Below are 6,609 nucleotides of genomic sequence, written 5' to 3'. Positions count from 1 at the left end.
TTTGAGGGAACAAAAGAAAGGGATAAACAAACAAAGAGAAGGATGAAAAAAAGAAAATGAACAAATGCCATTTGTGATTTTGTAAAACACAGATCACTTTAACGTGAAGCATCTGTTACAATTACATTCAGCCAAAGACAGAGATTTGACAAATGTTAGCTCTGAAAAAAACCTGAAAAAAATTATACAGATAAAGAAGTCTGGACGGCTAAAAGTGACAGCTAAAGGTTAGCAGAAAAGTTAGCCTAAACCATTTATTACTGACTAACAAATGGACATAATAATAATAATAATAATAAATACAAAAGACAATTTGAAAAAACTAACAAATGTGAATGAACAGATAAAATAATTAGTTATTATAATAGTTTTACTACATGGAGAACTTTACTCCATGTAGTAAAAATAAAATAAAATAAATTATGTTATTTCTGAGAACTTTACTCCATGTAGTAAAACTAAAATAAAATAAAAAATATATATAAATCAGCAGTAAGAACTTGAGTGCATTTAAATCACACATGTCTAGTAAAATTCCCCACTGGCTTAAAAATGTGTAATATATACTACTGTACTATATACTGTGTCTACATTTATGGGTATTTAGTACATGTATCCCAGCCATTATTTTTCTGGGTGAACAAAAGAAAGAAGGAGGCTTTTATTTTGTTAATAAAAAACAACCCATAAATGACAGAGTTGGCGGGGATTGAACAGACCTGGTCCTACGTCAAAGTCACACACTTGCCCGACCCGTCCATCCATTCATCTCAGCCTCTGGTTCCCCCTGCATTACAACAATGCCTCACTCCCTCACCTTTGTTCCTGCCAGACACGAGTCATAACTCATGTGGCTGCTCCAGGTCCTTGTCTGGTAACAAATTTCACTTTGGTGTAAGGACAGTCAAGGCCAACAAACAAACGGAACTCCAGGGTCAAATCTCAAGTCTAGACGGCAAACAGGACGGAGACGCGAACTTGACGTGTGACTTTTTTCTTCAAATATACGATTCATCGTAATCCATCCAGATCTACATTTGCGTCTGAGTTAGTTTGACATTGAGTTTCCACTCAGGCTACGAGCTAAACAAATAGTTTGTACAGACAGCCCTGTTTCTGTCGTAGTTTGTACAGACAGCCCTGTCTTTGTAAAAACAACAAAAATTAAGAATTTTAATTGATGGACATGGCAAAGTCCAGAACATTCTATTAAGGTTCTCAAAGGTTAAAAAGTCAGAAAATATCTCGTCAGTTTATTACAGAATCAAACGACTGGATTATTTAGACATCATTCTTCCTCATGCTGTTGAAATAAAAACGTTTCCCAGGTTTGATCTGTTTTAACAGGACTGTGAAATGAAATATATTCCTGTGCAGTAAATCAGAACGTTAGCCTGTAATTCCTGACTCCCTGCTGTTAGCTGTAATTCCGCTCAAGTGTTTCCCTTGACAACGTTAAGTCAAAAAGTCCCTGTGACTGATGATATAATTTGATGAAGTTGTTACATTTCAACAAAAACATGAAAAGACCCGTTCTCGGCCAGTTATTGACAAGTAACATAGTAATATTTTTTTCCGTTGAGTTGAACCATGTTCTAATTTATTTTATTTGTTTTTGAACCTTGGAAATAAAAATCGCTGAAATCACAAAATCACAAAAAATCAAATTTTTTGTGTAACTCAAATATTATCCTGTTAAAGATATTATTGTTCTCTAACAGATCCAGCTGGGGAACTATACTGACAATAAGAAAAGAACTTGTTTTCAGTTTCCAGAATTACAAATGGGATATTATCATATATATATATATATATATATATATATATATACCTTTAATATTTCCACTAGTAAAGATGTTTCCTTTATTAAGTAACATGTTTTATTAAGTAACATGTTTTTTACATCAGTCAATTTGATGCTAGCATTAATTATAACCATAGCTTGATATTAATACTATGAATTTGTATATTGTTATTAATGATATCATTAATATAATGACATTAAATATTTGAACGTTCTCACTGTGTTTGGATTAAACCTGGAGATCGTTGATGGTGTCGGGTCAGGTTGTTGCTGCTGAAGGTTTTAGAACATTAACTAATGGAGATTCACTGTACTAGATAAACTCCATACACTGTGTACATGTGTTAGGACGGTGGACGTGTAGAGAAATGTTTGTTTATGCGTCCGTTTCCTGTGGAGTCGGTGACTATAGTTGTGCTGCTTTAACTGCGTTAAACTGCAAGAAAGTGCCACGTTCCATACAAACAGGAAATGCTCAGTATAATGTCAGATCACACCGCCTCCCTCTGCCCCGTGCACGGATGGTTTATTCATTAACTTTGTGATCGCTCCCAAAGACGACGTGGGCTCGAAGCCCTGTTCTGTTTACTGCTGCTTCTGTACTTTCTCTCAGCGAATGCCTTTGCCATGAGGTAAGAAATCTCTGACATGTACGGCACCTTTGGGCCACACACACACACACACACACACACACACACCAGCACCTGGAGAATACTGCAGCGTCTGAACCAGTTCACACGGAGATTAAATAATTCACAGGAATATTATTTTAAATGGACTAAACTGTAACAGAGTCTTCATCAACTCATCAGTCAGGACGTTTCCTTCGTGTGTTTCACCGATTCTTGTTGAGATCCAGACATTTGCTCTGATGACAAAACCTTGAAATCTTTAAAGACAGTTACCACCGTGTTACCTCCGACATCAGATCCACCACTTCTATGTCACGACTAAAAAAAAATAAAAGAAAAACATGTCAGTGTCAATAGGACACAAAAAGGGTTTGTTTGTTTTTTTGAAGAAATGAACTGTTTTTAGTTAATATTTTAGCAAGGTAAATAAGACCAGTTTGACAGTTTTTGAGTAAATAAATGGTGATGGACAGTGTTTCTGTAAAATAAATGGTGACGGACAGTGTTTCTGTAAAGAAATGTGTTATTTTTTTGTTTAGTTCAAATCATTATTGTTTGTCTGGAGTGCATTTTATTGAAACAAATTTGTGAATCGAGTGTATCGCTACATGAGAAGTGATCTTTTAGTCCCTGAAGGCATCGCAAAGACTTATCAAGTGACTTTAAGACTTAGGGAGATCAGTATTAAAGTCATTTGGTCCATTACTGTCTCAGCATCATATTCACAGATTGAGGCTTTTTTTAAAAAAGAAATATATATTTCAGCCTAAACCGGAGAATAATTTGATCTTTTTCGAGTTTTTTGAGTTTTTGACTGAAAGTGTGTGAGGGTGATTTACATGTAGCAGCAGCCATTATTCCAACTCAATGGACTTTTAAATTTAAACACCTACACGATGTCGGATCATGTGCGAGCCGTCAAGGCTGTCTCGGCTGCAGACGTCTCATCCTTATCCAAAAGCAACAGAGAATAGACGGAGACTAAAAGACAAATCCACGGCTGAGATGACAGTAATTGCCTTACCTTCGGCGTTTTCCATCAAGGGTCTTCATCCTGCGGCAGCGGCGGGCCATGATCACTGTGGTGAACAGAGATAAATTGTTCAGAGAGCACCAAAATTATGGACCACAGATTAATCTCAAAACCCCAAATTCGGGCAAATGTTCGTGCCCTGTCATTAAGCCGCGTCACGTCAGACTGAGTCATTCGGAGCTGGTTTATTACTTTTACAGAGAACTTTCCCGATCGCTTCTCCCTGACAATGGAATCTCTGCCTTCTGCTCCGTCTGCTTGGAAAAAAAACTGAAAAATCGACTTAAACCTTTGACCGACTCTTACAGTTTAACCCAACCCTCAGATCAGAGTCAATAAACACTTACTGTTACATTAGCTTTAGCATCTTTAGCTCCTGTTAATGAGTGTCTCATTAACTAGGGATGTTTTCACTTCAACTTTTTGGCTTCCTATGGTCTGAGCCTCTATAGACGTCAACAGTGGTCACATATACGTCAGATCAAGACGTATAATTATGAGCTTCAGTGTCGTAGATCAAAGTCACTCTGAACCGTGCAGATCTGACACATCATAAAGTGCATTAATCAGAGGTGATTATATGAAACCCGATTGAATGAGGACAGTTCTGCTGGTTCGGAATCAGCAGAGCAACAGCTTTATTTTTAGCTGTGACGATAAAAGCGCTAACAGGAAACAAACCGTTCTTTCAAGTCTCTGCAGAAGCGAACATTTATTTTCTATCACAGGAGGACAGATTTAACCGCGCTGACTTTGTATTATTTAAGACAGAAAATAACCAAAGCTCATCGAGGGTCAGTGAAGGTCTGCTTATTTTAAGGCCCCTGTCCCTTTAAAGACAATGACCTGACCACCATGGCATTCTGGCTGAAGATGAGAAAGTAGTTATTTCCAGCACACTCCTCATTTATTTGTGTACATGTTTAAAGAGACCCAGAGCAGCCGGCTGGATGCCTGGGAGCCGTGCTGATAAAGCAAGACAGGGACTATATGCACTTTACCCCGGGCCCCAGAGTGAGCCGGGGGCTGCGGGAGGGGGCACAGACAGGTGATCAGAGCCAGGGGGATACACTCGGGTGGATAACATGTCTTTAATGCTACTGATGGACTGCCCAACTGGCGCCCTGGCCGGCTGGCTGGCACCGCGCCCAGCGTTCTTCCACTGGCTGAGTGGCAGTGCTGCTAGGATTCAGAGATGGAAAGCTGGGGAGACTGACAGACAGAGCACAGACGGAACGACCGACACAGGCAACACAGTGGAGTGTTTAAGATACACAGAGGCCAAAGTAGCATGACGGGGCTGGAATAACGAGGAACTGAAGGTTGTTCTAGTGGTGGAAGTGACACATAGCACTTAGAGAACCCAACCTCCGCCAAGACGTGTTAGTTTTAGTTAGAGCCATAAAAAATACCCAGAACTTCACTGGTGTTTTAGGTAAGAAAGGTAAGCTAAAATACCAGGGAATAGTATACCAGTTTTTAGTGGTGTTGTCAGACGATATCCGATTTCCCGATATAACTTTAGATTCGGATGTCAACCAATACCGATATATGCAGCCATTTGGGTTAAAGGCAGAGGACGCAGTTTGTTGTGCTGTGTCACAATGACACAATACTAATAATAGTTTCACTTTCAGATATTTTTAGGTCACATCATCTGGGCGGAACGTAGGTATAGAAAAACTGATAACGATTCCTACAGATCACAGAGATTATCTGTGTAATCTGATTACACACAGATTACATAATTGAGCTAATATCCGACGATAATATTGGTCGGCTGATTATATCCGATACTACATTCGTCTACTGGTTCTCCAAATCGTGGCGATCCAGCGACCTGATACTGGAACGGCTTTTCACCACGACAGCTGCACAGCGGTCGGCCCGTGTTGGTCTCATTGTCCTCATGAGTGGTGACGCTAAGTGGGTCAAAAATGTCAGGAGTTTGGAGGTATTTTAACGTCAGGGACAAAGACGGGAGCCAGAGTGACTGTAAGGTTTGTAATGTCATGACGGAGCAAAATAATAAAACACCTGAAGATGCACTAATACATTAATGTCTCCGTTTAACCAGCGGCGTCTGTGAGACAATAATGAGACCTGCTGTGGTTGTTAACTTGAAATCATCGGCATTGACTAAAAAACAGAAGGTTTGACCTGAATTTTGAAGAAGCTGAGACTTTCATCGAGAGGTTCAAGGGAGAACGTACGACTGAGCAGCGGAGGTTAAAGACTCAGAGGGCAGACGTCTCTCTTTTATATGAATACAAAAAAAAAAAGATCATCTTAAAACAGGGTTGACTTGAACCTCGATTGTGTTTATTTTCCTTCAGACTCAGGTGTTTTTCATCTTTAGTAAAAAATGTTCCGGTCATATTTAGAATAGTGAGTTTCCAGACTATGTCTTACAGGCGGAGACATATCCAAGAGAGGGCGCTGCTTTTTGTGAAACCCAAAACTCGCTATCAATTTACCGGGCAATAAATGGACTTCTTACAACATTTTTCTTGTAAATTTAGATACATTTTCCTGTATTTTCAAAAATGTAGATGCTCAAAAATCTAACAGGATTTGGTTTTCTCTATCATTCTACACAAAGATCTCTGGTTGTTTTTTTTGCTCTTGGTGTGTGTTCTGAGGGCACCTTCAGGTTTAAAAGAACCGGCAAATGAGCTCGTAAACCTCTGCGATCTCTGCTTTTCAATTAAGATGGTGTCGAGAAACAAAAAAGAAAAAAAAAAATAACCCAAATCTGTTTCTTTAAATGCCTGATGATTCTGAGGAAAAGCTGAACCTTTATTTCCTGGAAGCCCTGACTCTTAATGATCTCACTGAGCCCTGTGCTGCAAAACAACAAAACAGGAAAAATCGGAGGGAGTAGCAGACAGCGAGGCTTATGATGTCATGTATCAGCGAGTCCACATTAAGCCAGAGCAGAGTGATGTTATGGCTGCAGCAACGTCAGGAACATCTCACCACTTGTCAGGCAGTGATAGCAATGTTCTTCATGGTTCACTACTTATGTTAATTAGTACAGACGGGTCATTGGCTCCCAGACCAGCCTCACTGCATCACTTGGTACTTTATCAGAAACTCTTGCCTTAATGAGGCCTTGTCCATTTGGTTATAAGGGCAAG

At 39.4% G+C, this 6,609-nt stretch overlaps 1 long non-coding RNA gene across 3 annotated transcripts in view; it reads right to left on the bottom strand.

The window, feature by feature from the left end:
- The window catches only part of LOC107988486 (uncharacterized), a 102,219-nt gene that overhangs the window by 24,818 nt on the left and 70,792 nt on the right, over positions 1–6,609 (bottom strand). For 2 of the 3 annotated variants that reach the window (XR_001759964.2, XR_003049574.1), the window contains one exon: positions 2,926–3,515. This is a non-coding gene — a long non-coding RNA (uncharacterized LOC107988486). Of the gene's footprint in view, positions 1–2,925; positions 3,516–6,609 lie in introns of those variants that run through there. The other variant, XR_003049575.1, reaches the window with a different exon arrangement.

This window comes from Cynoglossus semilaevis, chromosome 4 (assembly GCF_000523025.1).
Source record: "Cynoglossus semilaevis isolate Cse_v1.0 chromosome 4, Cse_v1.0, whole genome shotgun sequence".
NCBI lineage: Eukaryota > Metazoa > Chordata > Actinopteri > Pleuronectiformes > Cynoglossidae > Cynoglossus > Cynoglossus semilaevis.
This window is presented reverse-complemented; position numbering and strand designations above follow the sequence as displayed.